At 42.7% G+C, this 16,450-nt stretch overlaps 1 protein-coding gene across 1 annotated transcript in view; it reads right to left on the bottom strand.

Annotated features, from left to right (window-relative positions):
* The window catches only part of kansl1b (KAT8 regulatory NSL complex subunit 1b), a 113,570-nt gene extending 97,378 nt beyond the window's left edge, over nucleotides 1–16,192 (bottom strand). The window contains exon 1 of the mRNA XM_063016118.1: nucleotides 15,735–16,192. The gene's annotated coding sequence lies outside the window, so the exon portion shown is untranslated. The remainder of the gene's footprint in view (nucleotides 1–15,734) is intronic.
* Between the last annotated feature and the right edge of the window lie 258 nt (nucleotides 16,193–16,450).

The raw sequence follows: 16,450 nt of genomic DNA on the forward strand, positions 1-16,450 counted from the left end.
CCCACTAACATGAGGAGGAGACAGAAAGAAACATAAAACAAATGTATGGAAGGCAGCAACTTTGTTATACTCTCTGACTGAGTGATTCAACAAGCAGTTGTTTCAAATACCAGCGCAAGTTTGTACATTCATTTATGCCAGTACACACAGGAACTTGATCCTCCTAACAATGCTGACACAGATGGTACAAAGTGAGGAAATGTTCTTCTTACGTAACACATTCCACAGTGTTCCCTTTCACCAGCCATGAACTTCCCTTTACATTTTAAACTGGGTTTTATTTAGACATAGCCCTGCCACATTTATGCTGACATGGACATGATATTAGAAATGACATGTTTGAATAATGTCATATACTGTGACAAGACAACAGAACAGTGTGAGCACCACTGCTCACACCAGCAACACCATCATCAAATTTGCTGACGACACCACCACAGTGGGGCTTATCTCTGGAGACGATGAGACTGCCTACCGGGACGAAGTGGAGAAGTTGTCGTTGTGGTGGAAGGACAATAATTTGCATCTGAATACGGCAAAGACAAAGGAACTGGTCATTGATTTTAGGAAGGTGAGGAACGTCATTCTACCCATAACCATCAACGGGGACCGTGTAGAAAGGGTCACATACTTTCGCTTCTTGGGTCTTCATATCGAGGAGGACCTAACCTGGGGTGTGAACATCACAAGAAGGCACAACAGAGACTCTACTTTCTGAGGACACTCAGAAGAAATAACATCGATCAGAGACTGCTGGTGTCCTTCTACCGTTCGACCACAGAGAGCGTCCTCACTCACGGCCTCTGGGTGTGGTTCTCCAGTAGCACTGCAGCACACAAAAAAGAACTACAGATGATTGTGAGGTCTGCAGAGAAAATCATCGGGTGCTCTCTACCCGCCCTGGAGGACCTACACAGGTCTTGTTGCCTTCAAAGAGCCAACAAAATTGTAATGGACAAATCTCACCCCGGCCACCATCTGTTTGAGTTGAGGCAGACGGTATAGGACTATCAGGACAAGGACAAACCGGCTCAAAAATAGCTTTTACCCCACCGCAGTACGAACCTTAAATATTGCTATATGAGGTGATTTTAAACACATGGGACTGTGCAATTTTATTAACAATGGGACTTAATTTTTGGACGATGTTTATAAACTGTGCATTTTTGGACAATGTTTACAAAGGGTAATGTGCAATTTAAATTATAAGGGTAATGTGCAATTTAAATTACAAGGGTAATGTGCAATTTAAATTATAAGGGTAATGTGCAATTTAAATTACAAGGGTAATGTGCAATTTAAATTATAAGGGTAATGTGCAATTTAAATTACAAGGGTAATGTGCAATTTAAATTACAAGGGTAATGTGCAATTTAAATTACAAGGGTAATGTGCAATTTAAATTACAAGGGTAATGTGCAATTTTTGGGCAATTTTACAATGTTTACTAAGGGTAATGTGCAAATTTTCCACCAACTTGTTACTGACAGAAAGTCTATTTTTGTGTGTGTTAATGTTACTGTTTTATTGTAAATTCTGTTAATTTTTGTAAATGCAAATTTTGGTATTTTGTAAATTCTAGTTTTTCTTTAAATGTATTGCTTATAACACTAGAGAGTATTGCACCTTAATTTCGTTGACAATAAAGATATTCTGATTCTGTAAAGCTGGCTTTAGCTGGAATAATACTGCTGCTATCCTGGCGGGAACTTACATACGTAATATGTTGATGCATTTACAGTTCATGGCTTAACCCTTTAATCGTCTCCAATTCACCTCACTTGTACTGTGGGAGGAAACCGGAGCTCCCGTAGGAAACCCACACCTACACGGTGAGAACATGCAAACTCCACACAGAAAGGACCCAGACAGCCCCACCTGAGGATCAAACCCAGGACCTTCTTGCTGTAGGGTGACAGTGCTACCCCCCGAGCCACTGTGCCACCCTCAATAAAGGGATAATTAATAGACAGAAATAAAGGTATGAACTCAAATGTGTTTCATCATCAGGTTTGACCAGACAGGTTTCTCAGCTGGGCATGATCGGATACGCTACAATACACACCGCAGCCTACCTTAACGGCTCCGTCTCAAATACGAAAACAGTCGTCTATTTTTTGATACACCTCAACCACCCCACCACCACACACACCACCTTCGACCCTAGTCCACAGAATTGGTTGGGATTTGTATTTTTAGCTGCTTTAAACTTCAACATCTTGGACATGTTGACTAACTGATTGCTAACTGAATTGCCGTAGGATTGCTAGGACCGCCTCATAGTGCAAATGAACCAGTAAACGTGAGGCACCTGAACGCTACGCAAATGAAAAGTGTTAAATCGCTAAACACAAACCTTAAAGTTAACCTTAATTTCACAACAAATCATATATCACAAGGGAAAGGCTCATTTTACGATCCATGAATTACGTATGGCCCTAATCATCAGGTTTGACCAAACAGGTTTTCAGCCAGGGTAAATCACTAAACGCACTGGGGAGTGGGATGACCGAAGCCTGGTGATGGATTGGCACCCTGTTCAGGGTATTCCTGTCTTGTGACCAGTGTTTACCAATGAAAACGGACCCACGATAACCCTGACCAGGATAAACTAGTTAATGAACAAAAACAAATGAAAAAAAGGTGAATGTATGCTTTAAATACAGTGATGAGTTGAATACCGAGATATTGTGTTTAGTTATAATATTAAACAATTATTATATTCATCAGACAGTAAAACATTATAGGGATGTAACGATGCACCACAAGACAGTTAGTTGATTTAATCGATTCAAAAATTTCACCATTCAAATCGATCTGACATGTAAAATGAATCGATATTCACTTTAAACAGCAGAGGGCACTGGCGCTATACACCTCGCCTGGTTAATGTCACTGGCGCTATACGTCTGGTTGCCAGATTCGGGGTTTTCCAGCCAAATTGGGCATAATTCAAAATTGTTTTGCACAGTTTGTACCTCAGAAAAAAGGAAATTAAGTATTTAAATAAATAAAAGACCATCACAAACCCAGTATTTTATCTTCTTTTTTTAAGAGAAAGGAAACATCGTCATAATTCGTCTTCAATTTCAGTTTAAAAGACATAGGTCAAAAAATCGTATCGTGAATCGCATCGCATCGTGTCACGTTACATCCCTAAAACATTACGTTGCCAATTTTGCATTTTGCTGACAAAACAGACAATCTATCAGACGACTAGTAAGTCTGGCTCGAACACAAAAGGCTAAAACGTTGCACATTTGCATAACAGATCTCACGCACGAGGCCAATACAGAAAGTCCTACAAGGGTTTAAATTAAGTCACGCAGTCAGGCCACTACAGAGGAATAAGAAGCAGGTTTAAAGCACATGCATGAGAAAACATTCCAATGTTATTCTCTAGGTGATTGCACCACCAATAGAGAAATTACAACATCCCCTCGCTGACCTGTTACACAACATCCTGATCCTGATCTGAGCAGCTTTTAACAAGAGGAAACAGGACTGCTAACCTAAACTATCCTGTTTCACATGTTAGTGCTGTTAGGCTCCGGTGACGTCAGCACGCAGACAGGTTTAAGTCAGAGCTGTTGAGGGTGTGAACCTGCTGTAAAATATGAAAAAATGAGACCTTATTAAAGAGGGTGCAATGTAAAGAATAACTGATCAAACAAGGACGTGGCTGTGCGATCTGCAGCATATGGGCCACGGTGATAAACTGCAGTAACGTCATGTGACACCAGACACCAGTCGTTAGGTTCTGAGGGACAAATAATTCCAACTTTAAAATGCCAAACAAGTCAAAAGCTTAAAGATGAGACTAGGTATACAAATACAGATGAAGCCAGAAGTTTAGTACTGAAAATAATTTTAATTTTGTATAAAGATGCTAACGAAATAACTGATATACCCGTCATAGTTCTATTAATGCTGCTGGTAACATTTTACATTTTCAGCATTTAGCAGACGCCTTTTAGCCAAAATGACCTACAATACTGTGACAGTATATTATCTAAGCAATTGAGGGTTAAGGGCCTTGGCTCAAGGACCCAACAGTGGCAACCTGGCAGAGGTGGGGCTTGAACCAGCAACCTTTCAATTACTAGTCCAGTACCTTAACCCCCTAAGGGCTACAACTGCCCTGGTTAGAAATGATCATTTTAATTTCATTTTAATCATCCACTTTATCATAATCAGGGTCAAAATAGTGGGCGCAAGGCAGGAACACCCTGGACGGGGCGCCAATCCATTGCAAAGCTTAGGCCACCAACCCACCCCACACACAGGCACCTTCCTCAGACATTTATGCCATATATGTCTTTGCAGCTGACCCAGCCAGCGGATAGCACCACTGATGTTCAAACCCGGATCTTAGCGGTGGTGAACTAGATTCATAGACTGCCCAGCCTTAAAGCCACAGTTTCAAACCTACAGAGCGAGTGCTACCGTCTAATAACTAAACTAAACTCACTGTGTGTGTGTGTGTGTGAGTATATACAGTATATATATACAGTATATATACTACAGTATATACGTTTCTCTGTTAGGGTCATTCGCGAGCAATCCGATTCTATTGAACGGCTCTTTCAAATGAACCGAGACGCATCTCTGGGAACCGTTATATATATGTTTTATATGTTCTTTTCATTTTTGCGCCGTTCTTATTGGCTGTAACGCACCAATTCTGCTTCACATCAGTTCGGGGAATTAATCAGTCATAATAAAAGCTGTTTATTGTCGGAATTCAAATCCGAAATCCGAGTATCGCAAAGACGATACACACACACAAAGATAATATTAATTGTATAAACTTGCACAAGTCTTTTTTTTTGCAAGTTCGGGCTTGTCAGTGAATGTAACTGTATTCGGTACAAAGAGATGTTATACAGTAGTGACATGCTAACTGTTAGCTTAGCAAGCAAAACCCGATGGAATCGCTGTCTAAGTAGTGCATTTGAATAACCTGCCTTATAAGTCATTGACTTATTAGAATCCTCTCTACTGAGGCAGCTGCCTATGTAGGCAGTAAGACAGCAAGGCAGCTCACTAGGTGTTTGAACACACCCTATGTAGAGCGCTCCCTAGCTTTTGTGTTATCATCTCAAAAAGTGAGCACCCCACAACCAATCAGTGAGCTCCAACCACCTACAACTCCCACCCCTCCCTTATTGTGGATGCGCGCAGGTCTTAAAGTCTCCGTTTTCAAGGTGGACCTGAAGCAGAAATTTGGCGCTTCACATTTTTAAAATACCGTCACCATTTTTAAATACCGTCAACATTTTTAAATACCGCGGTATACCGTAATACCGTCATACCGCTTAACCCTAACAAACACACACACACATACAGTGTATCACAAAAGTGAGTACACCCCTCACATTTCTGCAAATATTTCATTATATCTTTTCATGGGACAACACTATAGAAATAAAACTTGGATATAACTTAGAGTAGTCAGTGTACAACTTGTATAGCAGTGTAGATTTACTGTCTTCTGAAAATAACTCAACACACAGCCATTAATGTCTAAATGGCTGGCAACATAAGTGAGTACACCCCACAGTGAACATGTCCAAATTGTGCCCAAATGTGTCGTTGTCCCTCCCTGGTGTCATGTGTCAAGGTCCCAGGTGTAAATGGGGAGCAGGGCTGTTAAATTTGGTGTTTTGGGTACAATTCTCTCATACTGGCCACTGGATATTCAACATGGCACCTCATGGCAAAGAACTCTCTGAGGATGTGAGAAATAGAATTGTTGCTCTCCACAAAGATGGCCTGGGCTATAAGAAGATTGCTAACACCCTGAAACTGAGCTACAGCATGGTGGCCAAGGTCATACAGCGGTTTTCCAGGACAGGTTCCACTCGGAACAGGCTTCGCCAGGGTCGACCAAAGAAGTTGAGTCCACGTGTTCGGCGTCATATCCAGAGGTTGGCTTTAAAAAATAGACACATGAGTGCTGCCAGCATTGCTGCAGAGGTTGAAGACGTGGGAGGTCAGCCTGTCAGTGCTCAGACCATACACCGCTCACTGCATCAACTCGGTCTGCATGGTCGTCATCCCAGAAGGAAGCTGACGCACAAGAAAGCCCGAAAACAGTTTGCTGAAGACAAGCAGTCCAAGAACATGGATTACTGGAATGCCCTGTGGTCTGACGAGACCAAGATAAACTTGTTTGGCTCAGATGGTGTCCAGCATGTGTGGCGGTGCCCTGGTGAGAAGTACCAAGACAACTGTATCTTGCCTACAGCCAAGCATGGTGGTGGTAGCATCATGGTCTTGGGCTGCATGAGTGTTGCTGGCACTGGGGAGCTGCAGTTCATTGAGGGAAACATAAATTCCAACATGTACTGTGACATTCTGAAACAGAGCATGATCCCCTCCCTTCGAAAACTGGGCCTCATGGCAGTTTTCCAACAGGATAACGACCCCAAACACAACCTCCAAGATGACAACTGCCTTGCTGAGGAAGCTGAAGGTAAAGGTGATGGACTAAACCCAATTGAGCACCTGTGGCGCATCCTCAAGTGGAAGGTGGAGGAGTTCAAGGTGTCTAACATCCACCAGCTCCGTGATGTCATCATGGAGAAGTGGAAGAGGATTCCAGTAGCGACCTGTGCAGCTCTGGTGAATTTCATGCCCAGGAGGGTTAAGGCAGTGCTGGATAATAATGGTGGTCACACAAAATATTGACACTTTGGGCACAATTTGGACATGTTCACTGTGGGGTGTACTCACTTATGTTGCCAGCCATTTAGACATTAATGGCTGTGTTTTGAGTTATTTTCAGAAGACAGTAAATCTACACTGCTATACAAGTTGTACACTGACTACTCTAAGTTATATCCAAGTTTCATGTCTATAGTGTTTTTCCATGAAAAGATATAATGAAATATTTGCAGAAATGTGAGGGGTGTACTCACTTTTGTGATACACTGTATATATATACACACACACACACACATGGCAAATAAAAGGTTACAAATCCGCAACTTTACTGTAGAGACAAGCTTTTAAACACTAACACAGAACCAGAATAGCTCACGTCCGGCTCAAGCAGAAAAACAAAACGTGGTTTGAATTTGAATAAACACACTGGAAACATAACAGTGACTCATTTATTTACTCAATGTAACATCTGTATTCTCAACGTCCATCTGAGGAGTAAGATCAATCTTATCTAGCAAACTTTCATGGATCATACTGGGGTGTACATTAAAAGTCTTATCTGCCCCTTGCAGAGATGCATTTTCGGAACAGACGGGGGGGGGTTTACCCCAAAAACTTTTCTTTAATAGAAAGCAAATGCCATTACAAGTACCGATAAGTGCCAAAGCTTTGCAGGAAAATATCAACTAAGTCTCGAACATTCCACAAATGTAACAGGGCAGGATCGTAAACTAAGGTGCACGAATGGCTTATCATGCAGGCTCAGCCAAGCGTCCATATATACATTAATGGCTATGTCTGAGGGGGTTGGGGAAATGACCGAAGACCTACAATGAACTGATGCCATATCCAGGGTATTACTGCCTTGGACCCGATGTTTCTGAGTGGAATAAAGCGACTGTTGAAAATGAAAGGAAGAAAGTGAACTAACAAGCAGTTCAGCAAGTTAATAAGTGACCACACTAGATTTAAATATACACACCGATCAGCCATGACATTAAAACCACATCCTGTCCATTTTATCAGCTCCACTTACCATATAGAAGCACTTTGTAGTTCTACAATTACTGACTGTAGTCCATCTGTTTCTCTACATACTTTTTTACCTGATTTCACCCTGTTCTTCAATGGTCAGGACTCTCCCAGGACCCCCACAGAGCAGGTATTATTTAGGTGGTGGATCATTCTTAGCACTGCAGTGACACTGACATGGTGGTGGTGTGTTAGTGTGTGTTGTGCTGGTATGAGTGGATCAGACACAACAGCGCTGCTGGAGTCCACTCACTGTCCACTCTATTATACACTCCTACCTAGTTGGTCCACCTTGTAGATGTAAAGTCAGAGACGATCGTTCATCTATTGCTGCTGTTTAAGTTGGTCATCTTCTAGACCTTCATCAGTGGTCACAGGACGCTGCCCACGGGGCGCTGTTGACTGGATATTTTTGGTTGGTGGACTATTCTCAGTCCAGCAGTGACACTGAGGTGTTTAAAAACTCCAGCAGCGCTGCTGTCTGATCCACTTATACCAGCACAACACACACTAACACCACCATGTGGTGGTCCTGTGGGGGTCCTGACCATCGAAGAACAGCATGAAAGGGGGCTAACAAAGCATGTAGAGAAACAGATGGACTACAGTCAGTAATTGTAGAACTACGAAGTGCTTCTATATGGTAAGTGGAGCTGATAAAATGGACAGTGAGTGTAGAAACAAGGAGGTGGTTTTAATGTTATGCCTGATCAGTGTAAGTGTGTCATATTTTAAATCTTTACATGAGAATTTCTTAGCACATGGCACCAAATTTAAGAGCTTTTGACGAGCAGATTAAATACACCTCAGTGTCGGCTGATCTCGAGCCACAGTGGGGGGGGAAAAACTCAGGCTAATCTGACCTTTTGAACAAAGGAACTGACATGGTCAGTTTCACAAACGTGCTTACTTGCTCTTTAGCACAGATTTTACAGCAGATGGGCTTTTTAAAGGAACAGCTTTTACTCAAATTGTTACACTGATTAAATGAGTTATAATGTAAAACCTCGTGCTTAATTCCAGAACATGCAGACGAGAATCATATTCACTGGTGCTCTCAGACATCTAGACCCCACTTTATGTAACCGTCTAGCTTCCCTGTATTGCTTTAGGTTGCAAATAAGAACCATAAATAACATGCCTGGTCAATACAGCAATACAGCAATTATTTAATGATCTGTGTACGATCATAAGAGATTGATGGGAATTGTAATAAACACACACAATTACACAATGTGACACATTTCAGTAGCTTTCTCTGGTCGCTGCCGCCACCTCCACTCACGAGCAACACTGATCGCTTCTTTTCACCTGCCAGGGCAAGGTATCACACTGGGAGTATCACACACTGCTATCTGTGATCAGTCACTCTTGGTGCAGGCCTCTCAGTCAGCTGATAGAGGTCATAAGTGCAGCAGCGACAAGCAATCACTATTTATCCCTCCCCTCTACCTCGACACAGAGCCAATCGCTTCAGTGTGTCTGTGCAGTCAACCGACCGTTTGGTAGCACAGCCGGGATTCAGACTCAAGCACAGCTGTGGTGGGTTAGTGCAAACTTTTTTTCAAGCAACCCACATGTCCATGATTTTTTACACAACCCAGAGAACAAACAATGAGTCCTACTTTCTCTGATTAGCTCTGTACATTCTGGTCCCACTGTGGTTTACAACATGTAACATGTCATTAAATATTATTTTTCTCTGCAAGCCATTTAAAAAAAAACCTGGGTTAGTGTATTACACAGCAGCACAACCCAAGCGCCCCAAGAGGTATTTTTAATCAATGCTGTTCTGCCACTCAAAACCAGGGCAGCATAAGTTTCAGTTCACAAGGTGCTAACATGCACGTAGAGTCGAGCGGTCAAAACCAGTAAAGCCAAGCGAACAGTAAATAAGCCATGTATACAAAATACTGTCTAATAAAGATACCCATACAAGTAACGTGATTGTCCACCCCCCCAATCATTTCATTTTTATCAACCACTTTATCCTGGTCAGGGTCACAGTGAGTCTGGTTCAACCAGGAAACACTGGGCATGAATAGGGGATACCTTGGACCATTCCCCCCCTGCCTCATACGTAACCAATCATGTCTGTATAGACGCCCGGCCGACCATTAGCACCAATGATATTTAAACCTGGATCTCAGCAGCAATGGGCTAACAGGCTGTTCTTTGGGGTTCTTAAAATAAAGATCAATTTGATCATTTTGAATTAATATCAGGTATCAAAATTAGGGATGCATCGATACCATTTTTTCCGAACCGAGTACAAGTACAAGTATTTTTGTACTTGCCGATACCGATACCAATACCTATTTAGAATACCGTTTTTTTTTATTTTTAAACAAAAACACACGTGAGAAGTGATGAGGGGTTTAATGATACCACGTCCAAAAATGCACGTCAACAAGTAGCGAGCGATCAAAGTTTGTGCGCTGATGTGATGAAATCAAGGAGGAAAAATAAATGAATCTGAGTGGATTTGGCAACACGAATAGCATGGATTGTTCTATAGCGAGTTGGAGGTTAATAAATATTTTTGCAATGTTGGTGTTTTGTTGTTATGTTTTGTATAGAACGATCAGGTCAGAAATACTGTAAAACGTGTGTGTGTGTGCCGGTGTATTCTGATATAAACTATATTATCCCCCTCTCCCACCTGTTTACACTCCTCTCCTGCGTTTCCCCTCACACCGTATACTGCGTTCTCATTGGCTGTTCGACATGTCACTCATTCCCAGTCGCACATCTCAGATCAGATATCTGACACAGAGCCGTAGATTCTCTCTACCGCTCTGATCTGACGTGCTAGAAAGCTCGGTGAGCCGGTCGGATCGAGTTGTTGGATAGTTCACACTTAGCGATCGAGAGCCGAGTTTTGATCGCCGAGCGAACGCCGAGTTGCTCCCGAGCCGGCAAATCTAGCGCCGACCAGTCGCCGAGCGAAAATCAGGGCAAAAGTCGTGTAGTGTGAACCAGGCATAACGCAGCAACGTGCACTAGGCACACGGTATCGGATGTTTAGTATCGGAGCCTCGTTTGCGAGTACGAGTACAAGTTAATGAGCGCGGTATCGGGCCGATACCAGTATCGGTACTCATGCATCTCTAATCAAAATTCACTTTTTGGCCATATTGCTCATGTTGTCTTCCCGCCACTCGACCCCTAATAATTTTTAAATCCAAAAATTAAGCACAAGATAATGAATTTATATTTATCGCTATCGACGTTAAACAGTACTACAAAACAGCCCCGGTAGTACAAGTTTGAAGAGTACATAGAGACAAATCCCATAATAAGCTAAATCTACATTTTCAAAGAGAATTCAGGCAGGAGTTTATCACGTGTCATATCATCTTGATTTGTACAGTACACGATTTCTCTTGTTGTTACGAGTGGTTTCCACACAGCAGTGTATTTCCTGCCTGATGAGAACGCGACAGGCCTTGTTTACACATTTTTTGGTGAGAAGGCTAAAACCAGGTGAAGCTTTTTCAGTTTCAGCCTGTGCAGAGCTCACGTCGGCTGAAGCGTGTGCAGTTTTAACAGGCTTATGGGATGGAAAAGTACAACTACAGGTGGAGCAGGAAGGTGTGCTATTAACAAGGGACAAAACGCTCAGCCAGCTTGAACAACACGAGCTTACACTCGTACCAGAACCAGAATAAACAGTCAACAAGTTTCTATAGAGTGAACTCGAGCACAAATACATCAAATGTTTTAATAACATAATAATACTAACAAAAGTTATATTGATTTAGTTAACATGACACACACACACTCTTGTAGGCCCCTTTACGGCTCTATAATGACTCTCTGTTGTGTATTACAACACTGCAAGGTCATATTTAGTACAAGGGTTCAGTATTTCTATGTAACCTAAGGTTAGACGTGAAATTATTTACAGTTGCTCATCTTTAGCACTGTGACTGCAGGTTGTGTCTCATAATGCACCAGTTTTCCATCTACCAATCAAAATGCTCCAAATCTTTACATCTTCTGACCCCAAATAACAGTTCAATAATCCTCCTTGTATTTATTATTATATATAAATTAAGCCACCTAGCTTCTCATATATTCTTAACAGTGGTAGACAGTGGGACAGTGGTAGCCTAGTGGGTAGAGCTTTGGGCTATCAACCGGAAGATTGGCGGTTCAAATCCAGCCAAATGCAGCCACTGTTGGGCCACTGCTGGGTCCTTGAGCAAGACCCTTAACCCTGTCTGCTCCAGGGGCGCCGTACGATGGCTGACCCTGCGCTCTGATCCCAGCTTCCAAACAAGCTGGAATATGCGAAGAAAGAATTTCATTGTACTGTACATCTGTATATGGATATACGATAAATAAAGTATATCTTCTTCTTCTTAAATATCAATTATAGCAGCTTATCATTTCTTTAAAGTTCAAACACATTGAAAAGACGAATCTGCCACTGCTTAGATGTCCTAAATCTGAGTAGTAATCTAACTAGTGGTGCAGAAGCACCGTCCAGATACACTGGACGCTTTGTACAAACACACACCGGACAGGGTGTCGGTCTGACTCAATCACAGGCGTCATTTTGAGTACACAATTCATCTTCAGCATGTTTTTGGAAAGTAAAAGTAAACTGGCAAAGACGTGGGAGAAACATGGCAGGCCAGCTGCAACACAAGTTTAGAGACATGGAGACAAATCCTATATTTAGTGAAATCTACATTTCAAAGGGAATTCAGGCAGGTTTTGTCTGGAGTCGATCACGTGACACATTGTCGCTGCTTTGCTGAATTGTACAGTACAAGATCTCTCTTGCTATTGGCTATTTTTTTCCTGCCTGATGAGAAAGCGATAAGCCTCTCCTAGAGCTTAGTGCGGGCATCATTTTGAGTAGTGAATTCACCTTCAGCGTGTTTTTAGAAAGTAAAAGTAAACCGGCGTGGACGTGGGGAGAACAAGGCAGACCAGCTGCGACTCTTCTGAGATTTAGCACCGTTAGGCAGTCCACTTGTCCCCCCTTCTCAAGGCAAAATGAGTCTCTGTTAGGGCGTGTTTTGTGGAAGCTTTTGAGTTTTAATGAGTATGTGTAGGGTTAAGTTAAAATGGTTTGGATTGGTTAGTCATATATATATACACCGATCAGCCATAACATTAAAACCACCTCCTTGTTTCTACACTCACTGTCCATTTTATCAGCTCCACTTACCATATAGAAGCACTTTGTAGTTCTACAATTACTGACTGAAGTCCATCTGTTTCTCTGCTTACTTTGTTAGCCCCCTTTCATGCTGTTCTTCGATGGTCAGGACCACCACAAGACCACTACAGACGGTGGTGGTGTGTTAGTGTGCACAACGCTGGTATGAGTGGATCAGACACAGAAGCGCTGATGGAGTTTTTAAACACCTCACTGTCCCTGCTGGACTGAGAATAGTCCACCAACCAAAAATATATCCAGCCCCGTGGGCAGCATCCTGTGACCACTGATGAAGGTCTAGAAGATGACCAACTCAAACAGCAGCAATAGATGAGCGATCGTCTCTGACTTTACATCTACAAGGTGGACCAACTAGGTAGGAGTGTCTAATAGAGTGAACAGTGAGTGGACATGATATTTAAAAACTCCAGCAGCATGGCTGTGTCTGATCCACTCATACCAGCACAACACACACTAACACACCACCACCATGTCAGTGTCACTGCAGTGCTGAGAATGATCCACCACTTAAATAATACCTGCTCTGTGAGGGTCCTGATCATTGAAGAACAGGGTGAAAGAAGGCTAAAAAAGTATGTAGAGAAACAGATGAACTACAGTCAGTAATTGTAGAACCACAAAGTGCTTCTATGTGGTAAATGGAGCTAATAAAATGGACAGTGAGTGTAGAAACAAGGAAGTGGTTTTAATGTTATGCCTGATCAGTGTAGTTCAAAAATATATAGTTCACACTCATTTCATACACACAGCAATTTGCCAAAGTGCCAAAAGTGATTAGTAGTTCATGCTACATTTAGCGAAGGCTTTTATCCAAAACGACTTGCTCAGGGACCCAAACGTGACATTTTGGTGGTGGTGGCTTGAACCCGTAACCTTGTGATTACTATTCCAGTACCTTAACCACCTGAACTCATCATCGCCTAACAGACTAGAATAAAAAAGTTCATGCATTAAAAACCCTGTTTATTAAACCTTTATCAAGCTTAATGAGATATCTGTATTTAATAAATGCTGCTACTGCTCAGTTCACTACATAATGTGAATAGACAGGAAAAAAGGGTCATTGTACTGTACATGTATATGTCAAATGAAGGCATTCCATCTACCCTGGATTACTCTTAACTAATCCAGCCTACAATTATATATGAAAAAAAACCTGCCGCCTCCCACAGTGTCATTCCACGAAATAAAGATGTCCTGACAGTGGATTGGCTGCCTACTGAGCCAGGCATGGTTAGGAGGTGGATTCAAGATCTTAAGGTGGACTGTTGCCACTGACTGTATAAGAGCAATTACTATTATACAGCAATATGACAAATTATATACACAGATCAGCCATAACATTAAAACCACCTCCTTGTTTCTACACACACTGAGCACTGATGAAGGTCTAGAGGATGACCAAGTCAAACAGCAGCAATAGACGAGCGCTCGTCTCTGACTTTACATCTACAAGGTGGACCACCTAGATAGGAGTGTCTAATACAGTGGACAGTGAGTGGACTCGGTATTTAAAAACTCCAGCAGCGCTGCCTAATGAGCCAGGCCTGGTTTGGAGGTGGATTCATGATCTCAAGGTGGACTGTTGCCACTGATTTGGATTACATTAATGGCACTTGGCATTGGTGAGGCTTGAACCAGTGACCTTCTGATCTCTAGTCCAGCACTTTAACCACTGAGCTGCCTTTGCACTGACTGTATAAGAGCAAATACTATTATACAGCAATATGACAAATTTTAACTGTATAGAAAAAAACACTATACACCAATCAGCCATAACATTAAAACCACCTTCTTGTTTCTACACTCACTGACCACTGATGAAGGTCTAGAAGATGACCAACTCAAACAGCAGCAATAGATGAGCGATCGTCTCTGACTTTACATCTACAAGGTGGACCAACTAGACAGGAGTGTCTATTTGAATTTGGATTACATTTCTGCCACATTTATCCACAATTACGATGCAAGCCATTGAGGTATAAGGGCCGTCCTGGGGAGGGGGGGGCAACAGTGGCAACTTGGCATTGGTGAGGCTTGATTTTGTTTTTGTTTATTAGGATTTTAACGTCATGTTTTACACTTTGGTTACATTCATGACAAGAACGGTAGATATTCATTACACAAGATTCATCAGTTCACAAGTTTATATCAAACACGGTCATGGACAATTTAGTGTCTCCAGTTCACCTCACTTGCATGTCTTTGGACTGTGGGATGAAACCGGAGCACCCGGAGTAAACCCACGCAGACACGTGGAGAACATGAGGACCCGGACCGCCCCACCTGGGGTTCGAACCCGGGACCTTCTTGCTGTGAGGCGACAGTGCTACCCACTTAGCCACAGTGCCGCCCTCAGGTGAGGCTTGAACCAGTGACCTTCTGATCTCTAATTCAGCACTTGATAACATGATTTTAAAGGAAACATGCAAATGCGCCTACCCAAAACAAACATGAATGCACATAGTTCAGGGTAAAGCTGTAATTGAGTGAGTGCATTTGGGTTTCTAAAAGGATCAGACTGCCAAGAAAACCTAAAAAGACTTCAAGTTCAGAGTCATTTCATGCACAGCCTCACAAATGATGATCAATAGTGGTGTGTAATTTGATGAAATGCTCCATTATGAACCCCGACCTACTTTAAGAGTGCCAAAAAGAGAGGAAATAAGAAGCAAAGCCCTAGTCAAGCCTACAACGCTACTAAAAGGAGCACTAACAGATATGTAATGTGCATTTATATCAGGTTTAAACATGATAGAGAGTAAAAGTGGCATTAAATGCAGCTTCTGCTGCTGCTGTTGAGTTTAAAGCAACAAAGGAAAAAGGTGGAACCTACCACGTGATTCCGGGAGGGGGTTTATTTCACTAATAAATCTCCAGTTTGAGGATTACAGGAGGCAAAAAAAAAAAAAAAACAACGATCCAGATGTTCAGACGAGGGTTAGATGAGAAACAATCCGGTTGAATGCGCAGGAGATCCAGGTGTGCGCTAAATCCGCAGTAAAAGGCGCAGCGGCGCGTTTTTGGATCGCGAAATGGGCGCAGAGAAGCGAGATCGCACAAAGGCCGAAAGGAATCAGACCATAATCCAGTGATCGACGGGCTCACGGTGAGTGTGAGTTACAGTCCGGCGTGTGGCGGCTCTGCGGCTCGGCTTTAGCCCGTCACTGCTCCATTTCTCCTGCTTTTTATTGTTGTTGTGTCACAGGGACGGACGGTGAGGAAAATGGCGGCTCGGCGGATTTTCGACTCGCTCCGACAAAACAGAGCCAGAGTGGAAGCGCATCGGCTTCCTCTTACTGACACCCGAGCGCCTGCAGGGGGCGCCAAGCCGCGCCGCGCTCTCACCCGTTCACATCATACACACTGGGGGGGGGGACACAATACTGGAAACGGGTCAACAAGCATTCCGTCCTGATCAGGGTCTCGGTGGGCAGGGCAGAAACACAGCTCAATGTGGTGTACCTCCTGTACATAATATTCCTGTACTCATCCTCATGGGGGAAAGTGTTCCAGCAGCTCCAGCACAGAGTAAATAAGGTAGAATAAATA

Source organism: Trichomycterus rosablanca, chromosome 2, assembly GCF_030014385.1.
Source record: "Trichomycterus rosablanca isolate fTriRos1 chromosome 2, fTriRos1.hap1, whole genome shotgun sequence".
In the NCBI taxonomy this organism is placed as follows: Eukaryota; Metazoa; Chordata; class Actinopteri; order Siluriformes; family Trichomycteridae; genus Trichomycterus; species Trichomycterus rosablanca.